The 22,849-nt window shown below is 37.2% G+C and overlaps 1 protein-coding gene across 5 annotated transcripts in view; it reads left to right on the forward strand.

The window, feature by feature from the left end:
* LIN52 (lin-52 DREAM MuvB core complex component) overlaps window positions 1-22,849 on the forward strand; it is a 111,366-nt gene that overhangs the window by 49,431 nt on the left and 39,086 nt on the right. The window contains exon 6 of one of the 5 annotated variants that reach the window (XR_012036897.1): window positions 14,760-14,904. The exons of 3 other annotated variants lie outside the window; for them this stretch is intronic. The gene's annotated coding sequence lies outside the window, so the exon portion shown is untranslated. Of the gene's footprint in view, window positions 1-14,759; window positions 14,905-22,849 lie in introns of those variants that run through there. One more of the 5 variants, XR_012036898.1, reaches the window with a different exon arrangement.

Below are 22,849 nucleotides of genomic sequence, written 5' to 3' on the forward strand. Positions count from 1 at the left end.
TGAATGGTTGTTAGATCTGTGAATTAGACTTCATTCTTATACTTTATTATGTTGATTTTCTTTACCATATGGTATGTTTGGTATTCCAAAAGTCAGTAAATGGATACCCAGTTGAGTCCTTTTAAGAGTTCTTGTCTTGCAGACATTTAGGGTGGGGAGCTATTTTTCCAAGGAAATTAAACAGGAACATGCCAGCTTCTTAAAAAATTTTCGGAAGAGGGATCCCTGGTTGGCGCAGTGGTTTGGTGCCTGCCTTTGGCCCAGGGCGCGATCCTGGAGACCCAGGATCGAATCCCACGTCGGGCTCCCGGTGCATGGAGCCTGCTTCTCCCTCTGCCTGTGTCTCTGCCTCTCTCTCTCTCTCTCTCTCTCTCTCTGTGTGTGACTATCATCAATCAATCAATCAATCTTCGGAAGATAAGTCACTCAAGAAATGGTCGGCTTTTAATATTGAACCTTATTTTATGGTCAGTTTGTTAATATGTATATCTATTCAGCAGGCTCTGAGTAGGTATTTCTAGTTATGAAGTAAAACACTTGATTCTCTGATTTCTTTATATTTATCAAAGCAGATTCAAAGAGATTAAAAAAAATGTTTTAGTAACATTTTCTTTTATGCAGTAAGCCTGGACTAATGACAGTGACTCCAAGGGCTGATTTTTATTTTCACTGTATCTCACATAGCCTTCATTATAATAAGGTATCAGTATTATTGAGTCAATGATTGAATTATTTCTGAATATTTCCAATATGATGTAGGCTCTGGTCATATTTAAAAGTTAAAGGCAGTCTTTATGTTTAGCAGAATCAAATTTGTTTTATAGCCAGTAAAAAACTGTAATGTCTTTTATTATATAACATGTATTAATTATGTATTATTAATATAATAAGCTATTTTTACAATGGCCTTATTGGTAGTTTTTTTTTTTTTTTTTTTTTTTATTTATTCATGAGAGACACAGAAAGAGAGAGGGAGAGACAAGCAGAGGGAGAAGCAGGCTCCATGCAGGGAGCCTGACATGGGACTCGATTCCAGGTCTCCAGGATCACACCCTGGGCTGAGGGCGGCGCTAAACTGCTGAGTCACCTGGGCTGCCCGCCTTATTGCTAACAAAAACTAGTCCCTGAGAATACTTTTCAGCAAAATACATGAAAACAGATTCATTTAGAAGCATTTTTTGAAAACAACCCAAAATGACAAATCTTTTAGGTTTATGCTGCTTAAAATGTTAAAAAAAAAAAAAAAGCCAAAACCAGCATTTTACTTAATATTTAAATATGACTTCTTACTTATAGTGCTTTGTCTATTGCAGAATGTATGATTTTGCCCTACTTCTGGTGACTGGATTCTCATCCTTTCAATAGGATCAATATTAAGCCAGCCTTCTTTACCTCTTCGATCCATATTAAACCTGTCTTGGAAAGAGTCCGTTTATTGGATAATATAGCTACACCGGGGCTCTATGACAATATCTTTTGCTGCCTCATTAACTCAGGAGCATTAGAACAAGATAAAAATGCCCTAAAGCCTCTTATCTGATGTCTGGTGTAACCTGCTGAAAGCAGGAGCCATTAGTTTATGTTAGAAATCAAATGGCTCTCTCCAGTGCAGGAAGTACTGATTAAACCTGAAGTGTCCCTGGAGGACTCTACAGCTGTCACAGGGGTGGTGGCTGTCCCTTACCAAAAGAGAAATCTGGGCCAGAGGTCCCAGTGGGGTGGTGCTTTAAGAACTAGCACGTGGCTGCCCCAGCTGTTCTGCTTTGCCTAATGAATTGTTTTACAAGAAGAGGCTGGGTATTGTCATCACAAGCTGCCTTCCTTAGAGACTGGAGCGGGCCAAATAATAAGTAATGTTAGTGATGGTAATTGAAATGTGATGGCTCTCCTGGGATCTTCACAGCCCTGAAGCTGGTTGGCACTTGTGGATTGTCTCGTCCTACCAAGGCCCTATTTGAAGTATGCTTTTTTTTTTTTTTTCCAGTTACATAATTGTGATTTTTTTTTCTCTCTTCCCCACTATAGAAGTTCATTGACAGAAGCAGTCTTAGGAACATTATAGTGATTTTAAGTACAAAAAAAAAACCAGCTTTGACTTTTTTTCATTTTTGGTGCAAAATGGTGGTTTTATTAAAGCATGGGGACAAAACCCGTGGACAGGAAGAGCTGCTGCCCAGGGATTGTGAGGAGCACCTTGATTATATACTTTGGGGTTGGAGGATAAAGGGAAGTTCCAAAAAGATTTTCATACACAGTTTTGACTTTTTCACTTAAATTATCAACACTGCAATAGTAAAGAAGGGCTACCACATATTCTTAGTCTCTTGAGAACCACTGCAGAGGTCTGTCTAGGCTTTAAAGGAATGTGTTTTATTATTATTATTATTTCTTTAAAGATTTATGTATTATTTTAGAGAGAGTACAAGGGGATGGAGGGAGAGGGAGAGAGAGAATCTTAAGCAGACTCCCCACTGAGCGTGCATGGCTCAATCTCATGACCTTGAGGGATCCCTGGGTGGCGCAGCGGTTTAGCGCCTGCCTTTGGCCCAGGGCGCGATCCTGGAGACCCGGGATCGAATCCCACGTCGGGCTCCCGGTGCATGGAGCCTGCTTCTCCCTCTGCCTGTGTCTCTGCCTCTCTCTCTCTCTCTCTGTGACTATCATAAATAAATAAAAAAAAATTAAAAAAAAAAAAATCTCATGACTTTGAGATTATAACCTGAGCTAAAACCAAGAGTTGGACACCTTACTGAGTAATCCACCCTAGCGCCCCTAAAGAAATTTTTAAAACTTATACAAGTAATTAACACTCTAAATTTAAATTGTTTTTAATAGCACAGTAGGATATAAAACGAAAGGTTAAAACCTTGCTTGCTGAATTTACTGGAGGTAACCACCATTTTCTGTGCATAATCAGGTTTATGTATTACCACCTACAGATGAGATCATGATATATGTACTGTTTTGTGACTTGTTTTTTTATCCCACAGTATATCTTGGATATCTTTCCACAGTGATATAAGTAGACCTATCTCATTGTCTCCCAATTGCTGCATAGAATTTTATTGTATTGATGTACCAATTCTAGACTCTTACTAGATAGCTTGGCCTGGACCTGTGAGTGAATACTTAATTGTACCAACTGGTTGCACTCACTGATTTGTATTCTGTGATTCACCCTTTTACATCAGTGATTTTCCCTTTCTTCAGGAATGTTCCAAGACTTTTAAAATAGGAAATAGTGGAAGTAAAACTTTTGGGGAGGTATGGTGTGAGTGTTGTCATGGACCACCACCTGGACATGTATGTATTGATATGTGCCCTACTGCATATTTTCAATTCTTTGCTTGGTCCAGATAGGTGAGGAAAACAAATAATGCTTAATGGATGTTGTCTAAGGCATTTACTAAAGGCTTCTTCTCAAGTTGAATGAATGTTCTTTCCCCTAATTTTCTACTTCAGAAGTTCCAAGTATCAAGTTTGAATGCATTAATGGACTTGGGAAATGATTTGTCAGCACATGAAAATGAGTACTTAGGTTTCTTATGTTAACAGCTTGGTTAACAAAGCAAGTTTGTACCTTGTGAACTTGAGGGGCCTTGCTGGGAGTGGCAGTGTGCTGAATGAAGCAAAGCAATTTTCTAGGAGCATTTCAGGTCAGTGATGAGAGAAATCACTTGTCTTCTCAGGCAAACAAAAACCTAATTTTAGTTGCATCTGTCTTGAATAGGATCTATGCAGATTGAGTGATAAAAATGTTACTTCTATCAAAAATATGAACATTATATGTTTTTAACTCAAAGCCCTATAGACTCATTCTCTCAACACTTCAGAGTTCTGATTTGCCCATCTTTATTGAAGAGATGTCATACTAGTAAGTTCTGAGATACCAACTAGTTTTGTTTCCAGTTTCTTCTATGGTGTTTTCCTCACCTTGATGCATTTGAATTGATGTGCAATGCTTAACTTAATAATTGAAGGATGTTATTAGTAAAAATTACTGTTTATGCCTGATTTACCTCTTGTCCAAGCATTCAGTAGATTCTTGGAACACATGGGTGTATCAGAGATTTCAGGGGCTCTTGTGGGCTATTGGGGATTCTCTAGACCTAAGCTATTCAAAATTGTAAATGCTAGCTGCATATAGTATTTAAAGTTAAATTAATTAAAATAAAACAAATGAATTGAATTCCCCAGTCACACTTGTAAATGCTTAGTAGCCATGTGTAGCTAGTGGCTACCATATTGGACAGCCCTGACTGAGAAAATTTCCACTAGATAGCACTATTCTAAAGGTTGGCAAACCTGGCCCACCACCTGTTTTTGTATTCCCTGTGAACTAAAAATAGTTTTTTATGTTTTTAAAGGGTCATAAAAATAAAATAAAAAAATAGAAAAATATGAGACAGACTGATTGTGGCCCTACTTGTCTTAATAACATTTCAGCTTTCTGATCAAGTTAAGATTAGGGGTTTCCCTAAGCCATCAGAAGATTGTAATCTGTTAAGCAAATCAGGCAAATTTAGGAACAAGTTGTTTGTTTTATTTTGTTTTGTTTTTACTATAGATAGACCATGGAATTAAAATTCTTTGTATTATAAATGATCAAGTTGTAACAACTTTGTGAATAATACCTACAGTATAACAGAACATCTTTCTGATTTTATATATTATTTTGTATTCTATCTTCCCATCTTACTCTGAAAGAAATAGAATGAGTACATTTCAGGAGATGTACTTGACCTTTCAACAAAGAATTTACCATCAGGATTTTTAACTGTTCAAATTATTTTTAACTGTCAAATCATTTCAGCCAATCTCTCCTAGGAAGAATGAAGCAAAAAGATTCTTCTGCTGATATTCTCAACATCTGAGAGATAATCTTCCCTTGCCAAATGTATCTAACAATTTCTCATTAAATGTAAAGCTTATGAAATTTGCCTATAAAGTGAGCATCTGGCACTTCTGTGGTAAATTAGAGTCAACTTGTTGCCATCAAGATAGGACCTTGATATTCATGAGGGAACTTTGTGATTTCCCAAGTTTATGCTAACCCATAGCATATTATTTTTCCTCTAAAATGCAGTAAGGTACATTTGAAGAAAACCAAGTTATCCCTTTGGATTTTTTATGTAAATTATTTCATAATTAGAAGTAACTAAAGTAATTCCCCCACTAAAATAAATGTTATACTATAATACATTGGATTATTAGTAGAAGCATTGATTTGAACTTGCCTGAATCTTCAGATTAAAGATAGTGATGTCACATTATTATGGACTATGTGGTGGGATCACGAAACGCACTGAATTCAAGAAAAAGTCACATTTCTACATTAGCCTCAGAGAAAGAAAGAGGCAAGTGGTAGAGGAGATAAGGGAGAGAATTGTGAGACAGTATTTTGAGAGGAAACGTTCATGAAGTGATACCTTCTTTCTTTTTTTTTTTTTTTAAGATTTTATTTATTTATTTGACAGAGAGATAGAACAAGCAGGAGGAGCAGCAGGCAGAGGGAAGGGGAGAAGCAGGGAGCCCAGTGTAAGACTTGATCCCAGGACCTAGGAATCATGACCTGAACTAAAGGCAGACGTTTAACCAACTGAGCCACCCAGATGCCCCTGATAGCTTCTTTCTAAAGAACAGTAAGAATGGTAGCTGTGTTTTGCTTTTACTCCCTGGTACAAAATCAGTGAAAATTTTATTGCTCAAAGTTTTATTCATCAATCATAACTGGTTATGATTTCAAATAGCAATTTTCCATGGTAGAACTTTGACTAAATTTATGAAAACCCCCCAAATTGTTCTAATCTTTCAATGCCATCCTTTTTTTTAAGCTTATTTATTAATAATGTGGGGATTGAATTCATGACTCCAAGATCAAGAGTCCATACTCTTCTGACTGAGCCAGCCAGGTGCCCCCTCTTTGCCATTCTTTTCCAAATTGTTTCTAAGTCTTCATGCTTTTTCAGTTCTTCCGTGTCACTTCTATGTGTGCCCACCACACCTTTGCCACCCTCTTGTCTCACCGGTATTAATGATATACTCCTTTTCATTGCCTGTGAAAATAATCTTGAAGTCGTACACTGCCCTCTTCTATAAGGTATGCCAGTAAGCATCCAAAGATCGCCCAGCCTCCACTAAGATTCCGTAATATTTCTTATGTAATCAAGGATGTACCTCTACTAAAGCTGGCTATAATCAAGTTTGAGATCTTTGTCCGTGGCATTTTATGATGCCAAAGTATGGTTAAGTCATATATACCTTGGGCTCATATTTTATACCCCAGTTGAAAGAAAAGTCAGAAACATTAAGAGGAGAAAAAACATCAACTTGATGTTGCAAAATATAAAGTTGCAAACCATAGCCATTTAGGATGGACCATGATGAGGAGAACCTGAAATCAAGCTTCTGAGAAATTAGATATTTCTCCATTTCTGGCATACAGTATTTATAAGACCTGTCCAAAAAAAGTTGCTTTTTTATTGACCTATCCATGTTTGAAAAAAAATTCTTTTTATGTCCTGAGATTCTCAGATTAGTAGGGCAAACTTAATTTTTGCATAAAGTCTGCATATTACAACAAAGTGGTTAAGGTAGTCTGACCTTAAACTCCAGAAACCCAAAAGGATATCTAGGCATTTGGGGTTTTAGTCATTGAATATTCCCAACACTTCTTAAAATTGGTACATGATAAATACCTATTGTCTAATAAATATTCTCAATTTATGTTTACAAAAGCATTTTCTTTTCATATCCATGTTAAACAGCCTGATTTTTTTTAAAGATTGTATTTATTTATTTTAGAGAAAGAGAAAGAGCACAAATGAGAGAGAGATAGAGGGAAAGGAAGAGGAAGAGAGAGAATCTCAAGCAGACTCCCTGCTGAGCATGGAGTCTGATGTAGAGCTCGATCTCATGACCCTGAGATCATGACCTGAGCCAAAATCAAGAGTGGGATGCTTAACTGACTGAGCTACCCAGGTGCCCCAAACAATTTCTTGTTATGACTGATAACTCTTAGTTTTTATGAACCCTTTAACTTCACATTTTCTCCCAAATCACATTGTGGTCATCATGAGTCCCGTGTTACCTGTACCATCCTTACTGCTTTCTCAGCTTTCATTTTTCTTTTCTGATGGATGCTTTTGGTAAAGCTGGTGCACTTGTTAAAGCATTCTCATACACTGCTGAATGTGTGATGGAACTATTTGTGTCATGGATCTGAGCCAGCCTCAAGAAATGTATCCATATTTTATTCCAACTTTGTAGAAATGTCTACTCTCCAGTTTCCATAGTGTTATCTTTACTATTTCTAAGAGTACCACCTGGGAACATCACAGCCATAGTGGGATGGTGGTGGTGAGTGGACTGCTAGGCTCACTAACTAGCAGAATGACTGGTTCTTAGTTTGTGTTGTTTGTGTTGTGTTGTTCCTCAGCAAAATTGCAAGTTAACTCTTCTGTTATATTGACTTTCATGCTTTTATAATTGAAATCCCACAGATATTAAAAACTTGGATTTATATACTGGTAACAGTTATGAGTGTTTAGAATAACTTGTTTTCCTCCTTAAGTAGAAAGTGTAGTAAAATTCAGTTCTTATGTAACAGAACTATTCAGTAGTGTATATAGTGCTGCAGTCTGATTTTCTTTCTTTTTTTTTAATATTTTTTTAATTTATTCATTTGAGAAACAGAGAGCACAAGCAAGGGGAGAGAAAGAGGCAGAGGGAGAAGCAGGCTCCCAACTGAACCAAGAGCCCAACGTGGGGCTCGATCCCAGGACCCAGGGATCATGACCTGAGCCTAAGGCAGATGCTTAACCTTCTAAGCCACCCGGGCACCCTCCCCCCTTTTTTTTAAATATTTTTTATTTATGCGGTCTGATTTTCTTTGGAATATTTTATAACACTGTTAGAAGAAGAAGTGATTTTTGCCATAAATGAGGTCTAATAATTATTTAAATTAATAATTCTGTCCTTAGAGATTATATTTGATTCTGTTTTTATTGTTCATCACCAGTGTGTCAAATTAATATATGCAAAAATGGTCTGTTATCACCTACATTTGCTTTGGTGTTTGGAGGGTGTAACCAGTGAGAAGATCCCAGTTTACATGATTAACCTGGCAAGGACTATGGACCCTTCCATATATGAGAACTATTCCTGAACTTTAGGTCAAGAATGAAACTGATTTTGCAAAAATTAACAAGGATATCCTAAAATTCACATGGAAATACAAGAGAACCAAGATAGCTAAAAAATCTTGATAAAGAACAAAGTTGAAGGACTCATAGTCTCAAAATTTTCATACAAAACTACAATAATCAAGACAGTATGGTAATTTATAGTCAATTACTTTTTAATAGGGGTGCCAGATCATTCACTTGGGGGACAGGGGGAGAAAGATAGTCTCTTTAACAAATGGTACTCGGAAAATACAGTATCCACAGACAAGAACCCCAAATTGAACCCCTTACATTACACTGAATGCATTATAGACCTAAATGTAAGAGCTGAAACTATAAAAATCTTAGAATACATAAGCATAAATCTTTAGGACCTTAGATTAGGCAGTGGTTTCTTTACATATGATTCCAAAAACACACAAGCAGAAAAAGAAAATTAAAAATTGGACTTCAAGATGTAAAACTTTTGTGCTTCAAACATACCATTAAGAAAGTGAAAAAGTGGGATGCCTGAGTGGCTCAGCGGTTGAGCATCGGTCTTAGGCTCAGGGTGTGATCCTGGGGTTCCGGGATCGAGTTCCGCATCAGGCTCCCTGTGAGGAGCCTGCTTCTCCCTCTGCCTATGTCTCTGCCTCTCTGTCTCTCATGAGTAAATAAATAAAATCTAAAAAAAAAAGAAAGAAAGAAAGGAAAGAAAGAGAGAGAGAGAGAGAAAGAAAGAAAGAAAGAGAAAGAAAGAAAAAGAAGAAAGAAAAGAAAAGAAAGAAAAGAAAAGAAAAGGAAAGAGAAAAGGTACAGGGCACCTGGCTGGCTCAGTTGGTAGAGCATATGACTCTTGACCTTGGGGTTGTGAATTCAAGCCCCACATTCGGTATAGAATTACTTGAAAAGAAGAAAAAAAAAAAAGAGAGAGAGAGAAGGAGGGGGGAGAGGAAGAGAAGAGAAGAGAAATTGAAAAGACAGCCCACAGAATAGGAGAGAACTTTTGTGTATCATTTCTGTATATCTTCTATCATTTCTGTGTATCTTATAAAAGGGGCTTGTATCCAGAATATATAAAGAATTCATATAATTCAACAATAAAAAGACAATAGCCCCATTTTTAAAGTGGGCAAAGGATTTAAATAGACATTTCTCCAAAGATTATACAGATAGCCATTAGGCACATGCAAAGATGCTCAACAACATTGGTCACTAGGGAAGTGCAAATCAAAATCACTCCACACCCACTGGGATGACTATAATGAAAAAGATGGACGATAACAAGTATTGGCAAGGATGTGGAGAAAGTGGAACACTTGTGCACTACTGTTGGGAATGTAAAAATGCTGCAGCCATTATGGAAAACAGTATGGTGCTTCCTCAAAATAAAATAAAATTGGATTAACATATGATCCAACAATTCCACTTCTGGGTGTATACCCAAAGGAATTGAAAGCAGAGACTTGAAAAGATACTTGTACACCCATGTTATAGCAACATTAAAAATTACTAAGAGATGGAAACAACCCAAAGTGTCCAGTGATGGATGAATGGACAAACAAAACATGGTATATACATACAATGGAATAGTATTCAACCTTAAAGGAAAATCTGACACATGCTGCAACGCGGAGGAACTTGAAGGTATGCTAAGTAAGATAAGGCAGTTACAAAAAGACAAATAATGTATGTTTCTACTTATATGAGTACCAAGAGCAGTTGAGCAAAAAGGTGGTTGCCAAGGACTGGGGAAGGGAGAAAAGGAGAATGGGGAGTTGTTATTTCGTGGATACAGAGTTTCAGTTTTGCAAGAGGAAGAAGTTTTAAGATATGTTGCATAGCAATATCAATATATTTAATGCCCCCAAAATGTATACTTAAAAATGGTTAAGGTGATAAAATGTGTATCTTATATGTATCTTACCATGGTTTAAGGGGGGAGCAAATTTATGACATATGAATTCTATTTCTATTTTAAAACAAATTATATGAGAAAAAGAAGAAAACAAAGATATGATAGTCCAGGAAACACAAAAGGATTTGAAGAAGTCCATTACAGCCCTGCTCCTAACTGAAGGCCTTTTTTTTTTTAATACATGACTTCCTTCAGTTCCTGAATGAGTCTTTTCTACCCATCCTCTTCTTTAATTCTTACCCAAAGTAGATTTAAAATAATCTCTTCATCATCCTTGATGCTTATTATAACATCTGACTGTATTAAGGGTTCACATCTATTTCTTAGGATTTAGATGTTTTCATGATAAATAAACATTTATTAATGGCCTGCTATGAAAAGCAATGGTTCTATACCCTGGATGTCAAAAACATGTACTCTTCTACTTATAATCTGATTAGGGTGACAAGGCAGATATGTAAAAAGATCACAGTACAAGAGAGCATGTACTGAATGCCACTTGAGTACCATAGGAGTTGAGAAATGAGAGATGATTGTGGGCTGAAGGTGGTTGGTAGAGTCTTAAAAAAAAAAAAAAAGAATTTAAACTGCAATGAAAGAAATAAATTTTCTATATTATCATTGGCAAATTGGTTTCCTCCACATTGTAAGATTCCATGTAAAATGTAACATTCCATGTAGCAGTTCTTTTTTGGTTAACCTCCACAAATACTTTTTTCTCATATTCATTTCCCTTGCTGGCAGCCCAAATTTGCTAGTACAGTAGTAAAAGGCATTGCCTGTTTGCCTGTTCGTTCACATACAGCTGAGTAATTACATAGGGAGGCAAAGTGACCTTACATGTTATTTGGCCACTGCACCATGCTGTACCCTCTCTGGGTTTACCCTGGTAAGCCTGTAAGTGGTAACAACGAGATAAGAAAGTGGCCACTGTCAGGCATCTCTGGCCTAGAGTGAGTTTGACCTGCACTTTCACAATGATTTGATTATTTCTGCTTTCTATGTTGAATGAATTTACTACCCATCAGAGTCTCAAAGATTCTTAATTTTAAAAGTATTTTGATTTTTTTTTTAGTCTTCTACATGCTGACTGTTAACTCCTTATGAATGCAGTGATGATTTTTGAATTTTCATTAGGCACAACTCATTGTTGAAGCACTGAAGCAGTTGGTTACTATTGCAGCTAATTCTTGGTTTAATAAACAAAAGTCCTTTAAAAAGATTAGCCAGAACAGTATTTAAAATCCACAGCAGCACTGGTGTTTATCGGTTCTGGGTTGGCATACTCTGACCTGTGGCTGTGCACTGTTTTATTACCCTCACATAAGGACACATACTTATAGCATACTTTTGTAGCAGATATTTTTATAACTCTACAAAATGATTAGACTGACATAGAGCAATTCTCTGAATTCATAGGTATTAAAATATTCTGGCAGCTGTCTCCTTTTTGCCTTTAAGTTGAGACATCATGATGAGAGAAGACTGTACAAATCCTGATCAGTACAAGACTGAAGTTAGGCATGGTATTCTCACATTATTGACAAGAGTCTTTGTCATTGTAAATAGGAGAAATCTTGGAGGAAGGGTTCCCATTGTAGTAATCCCAATTTAATTCCATTAATATTCTTTTTGAGAAACTTCTTTACATTAAAACACATTCCAGGGGATCCCTGGGTGGCTCAGCGGTTTATTTATTTATTTTTTTTTTTTTTTAAGTTTCAGGTTTGTTTTTTTTTATGATAGTCACAGAGAGAGAGAGAGAGACAGAGACATAGGCAGAGGGAGAAGCAGGCTCCATGCAGAGGGAGAAGCAGGCTCCATGCACTGGGAGCCCGATGTGGGATTCAATCCCAGGTCTCCAGGATCGTGCCGTGGGCCAAAGGCAGGGGCCAAACCGCTGCGCCACCCAGGGATCCCTGGCTCAGCGGTTTAGCACCTGCCTTTGGCCCAGGGCACGATCCTAGAGTCCCGGGATCGAGTCCCGCATCAGGCTCCCGGCATGGAGCCTGCTTCTCCCTCCTCCTGTGTCTCTGCCTCTCTCTCTCTCTCTCTCTCTGTCTATCATAAATAAATCTTTAAAAAAATAAAATAAAACACATTCCATGTAGTCAGATGGGAAGGAAGTTATGGTATTAAAATACCTCTAAATTCCAACTAAACAACTTAGCTTGTGCTCAAAAACATATAATATCTTTATCTAGGAATTTGAGGTATTGATTAGGTTTTAGAGAATGTTTCGAAGAACCTGACCAGGAGAAACCTTCTGGTAAACTGTAGTGACTTGGGATACAGACTCAAAATAGGCTTCTAGCATCCTGTGGACTATAGGTCATAGTCCTCAAGGAGGAACCGAGTCTGGAAAGGTCTCAAGTAAAGATCTAAGCAACTCTCTGTACTCTCTTCCCCTGAGTACTCCCAACCTGCTTCCAACTATCTCAAATTTTTCTGAGAACAATTTCCAGCTGAAAGATTGGCCCTTTGCTGAGAAATATGAGACTTTAAATGGTAAATGATTATGGGTACAGCCATTTTGGAAAACAGGCAGTATCTTCTAAGGGTGATCATACATATACCCTATGATCTGGTAATTCCAGTGCTGGATATATACTCCAGAAATATAAATGAAAACATTTGTATACCAAAATATGCATACAGAAATATTCAGAATGGTGCTATTCATAATAGACCCAGACTAGAAACAATCCAAAAGTTCATTGACAGTAAAATGAACAAATAAACTCAGGTATAGTCACATGCTAGAATACTATATAATCCTGAAAATGAACAAACTTGCTATTTGCAACAACATGAGTCTCAGGAACAGAACATTAAGTAAATGAAGATAGACACAAAAGATTACGTATTATACGATATCATTTATATAAAGTTCAAAAAGCTAATCTATGATGATATAAATCAAAATAATGGTTGCATTGTAAGTATGGTGGTAGCTGGGAGGGAGCATAAGAAGGGAGACTCCTGGGGCGGGGGGGCTGGTAATGGTGGTTGTGTGTTCGTTTTGTGAAATTCCTCTCACATATACTTATGACTCATACATTTTTCTATGTATATGCTGCACTTTAAAAGTTAACTAAAAAATCTTTTTTAAGATAAATAGTGGCTAAGATAAAAGTTAAGTAATTCACTCAGAAGTCTTAATAGCTAGGCTGTTGTTAAATTGAGATGCTAGCCTTTCTGGCTTGCTATGGGAAGCTTGCACAAAGAAAGTTATCAAGCATTAGTAGTATTCCAACCGCATTTCAAAATATTGGTGTGGGGCCCCTGGATGGCTCAGTCGGATAAGCATCTGCCTTCGGCTCAGGTCATGATCCTGGGGTCCTGGGATGTGCCCTGTGTCTGGCTCCCTGCTCAGTGGGGAGCCTGCTTCTCCCTCTTCCTCTGCCACTCCGCCTGCTTGTACTTGGCTCTCTCTATGTCAAATAAATAAATAAAATCTTTTTTAAAATTAAAAAAATATATTCCTTTGAGCAGGGCTTATTATATCATTGGATAAGAATAAGAGGAATTGCTTTTTAGGATTTTTTGTTGTGGGTAGTTATGAATATATACAACTTTTGTGCCTTAAATGTTTGCTTTTAACAATAAATATGTTTAGTATTAAAAATTTTGTTTTCAGGGAGTCATTAAGTTGAGGTATCACTGTCATAGCAACGGAATGGTGATAAATGTGATTCAGTAGATGGCAGTATTCCCTTTGAAGTTTTTAGTTAAAATGTAGCTATGTGGGGGTAACTCTTAGCAACTTTCTTTGGTAGGAGTGATAAAGGGTCACCTGCTGGGACAAGTAGACCAGAAAGAACATTTTAATATTTTTGTTCATTTGTTATTTCATGTATTACCAGAACTATTTTAAGTGAGTCCATAAGATTTAGAGTCTACAAGTGTAGAGGACAGATTTTTCCACATAAAATCCTAGAATGATAACCTGCAATAGGAAGTTTGTTTAATGTAGTCTTACTTTAAGTGGGTGTTAATGCATACAATATTCAAGAAGAATTTAAGCAGCATCTTTTTATCTTTTTTTTCTGTCTTGATTGTAGGAATATGTAAATATCAAAGACTGAGACTAACTGCCTTGGACAAGGATGTCAATGAAATTTATTGATGAGGAGATTAGGGTGTACTTGAGCATAAATTAGAAGAAAAATTAAAGTGATTGACCAGTCTGTTTTTGTTGGTTATTTTAATACGAATCAAATGCTTTTTGAATAGTCTCTTTTTCATATTGAAATTTCTTAAAATGGTAGCTCTTGATGAAAGCAGTGGAGTTTAAGAAATCCTGTAGCATTATAGGGGTTTTAGTTGTAAGGAATTTGACATGGATCAGAGTAATGTGCCAGAGAAGTCAAAGAGTTATCAGCCAAAGGACAGAACGTGCATAAGATGCAGAATGGGAGGCCAAAGAACTAGCCAGTTAGAGTGAGGAAAATTACATTCAAGTCCTGACTTTGCTCGTTATTAGCTATTGACCTTGCCTAATTTTTCGTATCTATGAATTATAAGTGATAAATAACTGCTTTGCCTTCCATATAGGTTGTTAAGTGCATCAAGTAGGTGCATTGAATGTATGGGTGCTGTGTTAATGTTAATGAACTCTACAGATGGACTTTGCATTGTTTTTATACTGTTCAATTAACTTTTTGTTTCCTCAGGTTTTTCTGCCTGTAGTCATCAAATGCCAGCTGAGAAACATTGATAAGCATAGCCTCAACAGCCATCATTATATGAGTACCTACTAATAGGTACTGTGCTAAGTGCTTTAAATGCATAGTTTCCAAAGCCTCACAACTACACTGAGTAAGTTGGACTATTGACCCCATTTTATAGTTCACAAAGGTTTGGGCTGACCCAAGAGCTGTAAATCAAGTCCATGTCATCTGACTCCACAGCCCTTATTTGTAGCATGCTATACCTGCCAGGATGCGCTTCAGTTTTTACTTTTCCTTAGCTAGTACTTTAGAAGCCAGGGCCATATGTAGCATTTTTATATATTGGGCAGTTCAGATAAAGACATTGGGCCTTAAAATAAAATTTTATTATATTTCATTATGGAGTTATTAACAGAATCCGAATGTATACATTTGTTAATTTGGGAATGGGGAAGATTGGTGCTCCTGACTTGAGCCTGTTTCATCTTTAGCCAAAGCATATACAAATAATTTCTTGATGACTCAAACTCAGAGGAACAGTAATATTAACATATCCTAAAGTAACAGTAATACAACATGAAGAATGTTAATATTTGGTTTGAGGCTATATTGATTTTCTTTGCAAACATCCCTCCCCGCCCAAAAAATAAAAAATAAAAAACATCCCTCCCAGTTACTTATTTTTTCCTATCATAACTGCTTTGCTTTTTATCTTTTGTGTGTGTGTATGTGTGTGTTTTAGGGGGTTTCTCATTTATTGCAGTTATAATACTAATTGACATTTTGCATAGAGATAACATTTTCAGGAGAATACATTTAAAACTGATAACTAAATATACTAATAACTATAAATATGTTTTTGCTATTCCTATTAGGTAAAAACAAATAAATATATATGAAAATTTTCATTTATAAATATGTTGTTTTTCACTAATCCAAAAATATTGTTTTCATTGAAAAATGACTTTTCAAAAGTACTTTCTTCAACCTTCTGTTGTAAAATTATAATCATTTATTCATGTTTTGGCCACCTTGTAATTTAGTTTATATGTTGTCACTTTCTGTTTTTTAGATAGATTTTTAATTTTTAGAATAGTTTCAGGTATTTATGGGAAAATTATAAAGGAACAATTTCCATTTAACCTACACCCAGTTTCCCCCTATTATTATTATGGTATATTTATTATACATTTGTTACAATTAACGAACTTTTTTTGTTTAACATTTTCCCTATACTTTATTCAGATTTCCTTAATTTTTTCCTATTTCCGGAGTCCCATCAAGGATATCATTACATTTAGGAATCATAACTCACCATAGGCTCCATTTGGCTGTGACGGTTTCACGGGCTTTCCTTGTATTTGATGACCTTGACAGTTTTAAGGAGGACTTACTAGTTAGATACATTGTAGAATGTTCTCCAATTGGGATTTTTTTAAACTTTTTTTTTTAAGATTTTATCTATTTATTCATGAGAGACACAGAGAAAGGCAGAGACACAGGCAGAGGGAGAAACAGGCTCCATGCAGGGAGCCTGATGGTGGGACTCGATCCCAGGACTCCAGGATCATGCCCTGGGCCAAAGGCAGGTGCTAAACCGCTGAGCCACCCAGGCATCATCCTCATTGGGATTTGATGTTTTTCTTAGGATTATGGCTTGCCTTTCACTGCATACACTAGGTTATAGGGGGAGGTTGCTCTTAATCATAGTAAACTCTGAGGAAGGCAGATTGGGACTTGGAAATATTGGCTGTGGATAACCCACACAAAGATAAGCATTAACATTCTTTGTTGGCATTGAAACATAGGCTACATTTTTTAATGTTTTTTGTGTTTTATCATTTTTTCAGAAGAAACCAGTTCTAATTCTAGCTGAAAATAAGAGTCTTGTTGTATGATCTGCTCATGTCCCCAAAACAGTTTCTTTTCTAATTGCACCTATTGGGGCAGTTAGCATGGGTCTTAATGTTACTCATAAGAGCTTTATTTAATTTGAATTGGCCTTTTAATTAGTAATGGGCAATTTTGGGTGAATTGTTAATTGATTAGAATTGTGGAAATCATCTGAAAAGCTGTTTTGTCACTACAGCCTAGAATAGTAGAAGATTAAAACAAAATCTGGTTTAGTTACTATTCTAAGACAAATGCTTGCAAAGTACTATTTTCATGGTTTGGATTTGCTGTTCCAGCTTGGTGTCTTAACTCTACTGAGAATGATTGTCTTTTAACTCACCGAGGTCCTCAGTTCTACTCCATTAAGGGCCACTTTTCTGCCAATCAAAAGGCAGCATCCATGAGATTGATTTTTGTTACAGTGGATAGTAATGGCTGCTGAGTGACAACATTTCAAACTCTTTTATGTAAACAAAAAGCAATCAAATAAGTACTAATCCAAGGATTATGTCGACTCAAATCTCGTGGCCAGGAGAAGAATCTCTACAGTGTATGTCCCTGGCTCTTTGCCTTCTGGTCGCCCCTCTTCTTCCTGGAAAGCTCTCTTGCTGCTGGTGCTGCCTGTTAGATTGCAGGATGCGGTGACCAAAACACTCCTGCAGCTCCTGAATGGAATTCAGAAAGACACTTACATTTCCATAAATAAATTAGGAATTCAGTGGTTTCTTCGGGCTAATCAGGGCAGGCTGATAAACCTTGCTAGCTGTTTAATAAATGAATTGTGACTGATTACCTATTAATATGGACGCCTCAGGAATTCACCCAGGGGGAAGCAGAGCAGTGAAATAGAGAGGGGCATGGCCCCTTGGGAAATCAGGGCTTCATGTTTGCAGCTTAAATATCTCTGTGAAGTATCAATAAGGAGGTAATTGAATTTTGAACACAAACATGAGCGCCGGATGGATGAAAGGGGGAGGGGGGATCTGATCATCTCTTCTCTGCCCCTTCATTCTCCCCTCCCCTTTTCCTTAGAGACCACTCTAGTAAAGATAGATGCTAAATCCATTAAATAAAGATTAGACTCTGTCGTAGTAGAAAATGGCAGCTTAGCTAGATCCCTGGGCAAATTGGGGCCTTTTGCAATACAGAAAATTAAAATATACATTTTTAACAAGTGTGCTATCTTCCTACCAATAATGCCAGGCTAGCTTGTGGGGTTTGCTCCTCCTTCAGATTGGCTTTTGTTTGGATAGATCACTTTCTCTTGTACTAATGCCAATCTTTTCTGTATTCCTGGAGCAGAAGGGGCTGGGTTTATTTATTTATTTTTAAAGCTTCTTTTGAGGCCTTCCCTCTAGCATCCTGCTTGCTTGTAATCAGAGAAGTGGGAAGGAGATTAGTGTCCCATGAATTGACGGTAGATAAATGTTCCCTCCCCTTAACTGGTGGGTCTAGAAGAGCCCAATCACTTGTATTTCAGGGATGATTGGAGACTGTACAGCCAAGCAAGAAAAGGGCTTACAGACTGAAAGAAAAATTGATGTTTTAGATGCTATTTTATTTGGCATTATTTCCCCTAGATAAGGTTATTGATTTGCTTTGTTTAATTTTAAGCCAGATACAGTCTTATTACTGTAGAGAAAGAATTGGCATCATTTGATTACAGATCATAATACCTCTTTCTGAGCAGTATCAAAACACAAGCATCAAGCCCTAGATACTTTCTGTTACTATAGATGAATACCCAGTAGTGGCTCTTTGGACTAGCCTTTGTTTATGTGTCAATCTACATGTTCTGATAATTCTTTCATAAAGCTTCATTCAGTAAGTCTATCAACAAGTATTAATTTGAGCATCTGTTAGGTGTATGGCATTTTTAGTTGCCATAGTCAACAGTAAAAAAGTCTGTCTTCTGCTACCACAAATATATCTTTTAAGTATGTCATACTCCTGCTTATAAAAGTTCTTTGGCTCCTTGGGTCTTATTTACAAGATAAAATTCAGATTCCTCAGGCTTTCACAAAGGACTTTCTTAACATCAACTTAGCCTTTCTCGGGAAACCTGGGTGGCGCAGTGGTTTGGCGCCTGCCTTTGGCCCAGGGCGCGATCCTGGAGATCCGGGATCGAATCCCACGTCGGGCTCCCTGCATGGAGCCTGCTTCTCTCTCTGCCTATGTCTCTGCCTCTCTCTCTCTCACTGTGTGCCTATCATAAATAAATAAAAATTAAAAAAAAAAATTCAACTTAGCCTTTCTCTCCAGTTTTATCTGGAAAATTTGCACTTATCCTCCAAGGCTATTTGAAATCCCAGTCTCTCCATGTAGTGTCTCCTTATTCTCCCAGGCAGAGTTACATTTTTGTTATCATTTAGTATAGGTTCTACATGTGGTGGCTATGAGGATGTTCCATGGAAGAAAAAAAATGTACTTCTCAGTAATTAAGGATTTTGTGCATTATTTGCCAGATTGCAAACATTTCCAGTTTTTGTTCCAACCTCAAAGGTAGCTTTTAGTGATCAGATTTTTAATGATTGGTCCTTATGCATTTCACTTTATAATTTAACTTTGATTTGTAGTAATCTTTAACAGTAAGAAGGAAAGTGTCTGTTTGCTGTCCCTATCATTACTGTTACCTTATTTATCTCTAGAGAGCAAAAATCAAACTTATTTGATCTGATTACCACAGTTCACAAATGACCCTTAATGATTTTGAATGCTAGTTCTCAGAGTTAAATAAATAGTGCAAAATTTCAGAATTCTAGACCCTTACATGTTGCAAGTTATATTGATGTTGTACTTAGATGGTTCTAGTTTTCCTTCCAGTTGCTCTAACTTTTGTTTCCTGCCATTTTTCTGGGCTCCAGAGCTCCTTCCAACCTTCCTGACTATGCAGGTTTTCTGGGGCCATGGAAACCAGCATTTTAAAAGCTCTGTATTCTCAGTGGTTAGATCTCAATTATTTTAAGTTTCAAGCCATATAACATTAACAGATTTAGGCAAATAAAATGTGTCTCCTCTTTGTACTAATAATTTTCACTGTAGATTGTGTATTTTCATTTAATTATAAGAAAAACTTAATACTGGAAATTCTGAGGTTAAACTTACCCAAATAATCCCTAAAATTTTTAAGTAAAATGAAGGGTATTAACTTTATCCCTTTAAGGAAGACTCTTGGTAACTTCCTTTCCTTAAAGCTTTCTTGTAATCTTAACATAACCTTCATTCAATAAAATACCTCTTTCCTACCTTTGCATATACATAACATAGTACCCTTAGAATTGCCTGCAATATAGTGTTGCTACCTAGACAATACTAATTTTAGTGTCTGTAAGTGTGTAGTTAATGCTCAGGTGTGTGTCATATTCAGGAAGGTAGTGTAGCTATGGTTCTTAACCTAAGAGTCCATAAAATCTGAAATTATAAACAAAATTATATGTGTGTGCTTATACATAAATATTTCTCTGCAGAGAGTATTGATGGCTTTCATTAGGTTTTTTTAAAGGGTCTCTGTTAGGATTGAACTGTGTGCCCCCCAAAAAGGTATGTCAGAATCCTAACTTCTGGTACCTCAGAATGTGATCTTTTTGGAGGTAGGGTCTTTATACAGGTAATCATTAAAATGAGGTCAGTAGGGTGGGTCCTAATCTAGTATGACTGGTATCTTTATACAAGAGGGAAATTTAGACATGGAGACAGACACATAGAGGGAAGATGATTGTGAAGAAATGCAGGGAGAAGACAGCCATCTTAAAAGCCAAGGAGACAGATCTGGAACAGATCCTTTCCTCATGGGCCTCGAAGGAAACAACCCTTTGATACCTTGATCTTAGACATGTAGCCTCACAACTGTAAGACAGTGAATTTCTGATGTTTAAGCCACTCATTTCATTACAACAGTCCCAGAAAACTAATATACTCTCTATTGGTAGGATCCTTTTGTCTGCAAGTTACAGAAGAATCAACTACAAAGGTTTAAAGGATAAAGATGTAATATAGAGGCACTTCATTTTTAGGGTTGGGTAATTTATTACTTGACATTATCATTGGAGACCCCTGTTAGCTCCATCTTTCTGCTGTGTCATTTCAGTGTATTGGATCCCTCACACACACACTTAGGTTGGTTTCCATCATGTTTGCAAGATGGCTGCTAAAGTTTTTAATATCATAGGCTGACAAAAGTACCCTAAGATAGAAAAGGGAATTGTGTTTTCCCCTATGCATCTTCTTATTAGTGAGAAAAATCCCAGAAGCTCTGAAGCAGATTTCCCTTGCATGCCATTGAATAGTGTTGGTCACATTCCTATGCTTAAACTAATCATGGTCAAGAGAAATGAGACTACCATCATTGGTTGAGATGGACTAATCCTGGTTTATCCTTGGAACTGGGAAGGAACCCAGTCTCCCCTGAGTACATGCTCACCCTTTACTTGAATAAAACCAGGGTTTTGTTAACAAAGATTAAGTGAGGAAATGCCTATGTGTAGACAATTACCTATGTCTACCAGCGTGTGAGCCCTAAAAGGTTAAACTTAATCATTCAAAAATAAGTGAATGCCTCCTATGTGGACATACTCTGCTGAGCATGAGGTTATAGAGAAAAAGAGAATGTTCTTGTCCTTGAAATTACGATTTATTGGAGAGCACTAGGGAAGGGTACTTATCTCAGACAGAGGAAGTAACCCTAAACAGTCTCTAAAGCTGGGCAGTAAGCAGTAGGGTCAAGAGGACATGGGGGTGGTGATTGCTGCACAGAGTGTGGGTAAGGAAGTCTGGGCATAAGCAATGGTAAAAGCACGGGCCCAAGGCATGCTATGTTTGGGGAACTGCTGAGTAAGCAGTCAGGAGACCAGGATGGAAAACCAGGAAGGAGCCTGATTGTGCATATGATATAAGCCAAGGTGTAGACACATTAAAAGTCCATAAAATCTCCTGAAATTATAAACAAAATTGTATGTGTGTGCTTATACATAAATATTTCTCTACACATTATCCCAAAGGCTCTGGGTGGCCACTGTAGAATGATGAGCAAGGAAGTCAGCTGGCCTCTTGTTAGGAAGAACACTCATAGTTGAGGACTGAGGCTGTTGACTTGTTCTTCACTATCTTTCCCTCTCTTTTTCATATCTGGTGCATATAAGAATATCAGTTTTAAAAGATGCAGTGATACAGGAGTCTTAGATAACTCTGTTTCTAACTCGAGTAGTTTGTAATTGGTTTTATTAACCAGAATAGAGAATGTAAGTAAAAGTACTGTTTGGGGCTGAGAGATACTTGCTTTCAACCTGTTGTGTCTTGTTTGCCTGTGGGACATTCTAAGATAACTAAATATTGGTTTAATAAACAATCTAGGCATATACAAATAAACCTATATCTAGTTCTTCTGCTACTTATAGATATAGTCCTTCACATATAGGTATATTCTTGTTTATTATTAGCATCAACAGCCTGCATTTCCTGATGTGTGACTGGCACTCTGCCCAGCTCCTTTTCCCTACTTTGATACCACTTTTGTTGGGGGTAGCTACTATTACTATCCTCACTGTACAGAAGAAAGAGGGGGTCACTTGCCCAAGATTTTTTTTTTTTTCCCAAGATATTTAATGACAGCGCCAAGACTAGAACTCAGGCCTATGATTGATTCTAAAGCCTCTGCTCCTTAACTTGATTGCTGAACAAGCCTAAGTCCTCTGGCCATGGTAACTAGGGAAGGCTTTGGGTCCTGGCCCTGGATGCTCTTCTGAGGACTGCTTAGCACTGCCATGAATATCACTTCTTAAGGTCAGTACTTGTCTCCCCGCTACCCAGCTAACTGCTAGAAAGAAACATGAAGCATACTGTATCGGTATGGGTATGGGTTCAGGAGGAGCTTAACCCAGCCCTTTCCTAGCTTAATTGTGACTTGCTAGCATTTTTAGGGCCCTGAATTTCTCCAAAAAAACAAACAAACAAAAAAACAGACACTGGGGCCCCTTTTGACTGGATGAAGGCAATTTGAGAAAAGCCCCAGACCATTTTCTCTCCCATAGCAAGATATTAGCATTGACAAATCATTCCCTTGAGAAGGAATCCACATAGTGACTAGAGCAAACTCCAGGCTTAGCTTAAATGACAACTCTTTTGGAAGGCTATACCTGATTGCTAGACTAGGTTTTTCCTACTTTCACTCCCATGTTCATGATATATGTTCTATCAGCACTGTC

This window comes from Canis lupus, chromosome 9, assembly GCF_048164855.1.
Source record: "Canis lupus baileyi chromosome 9, mCanLup2.hap1, whole genome shotgun sequence".
NCBI lineage: Eukaryota > Metazoa > Chordata > Mammalia > Carnivora > Canidae > Canis > Canis lupus.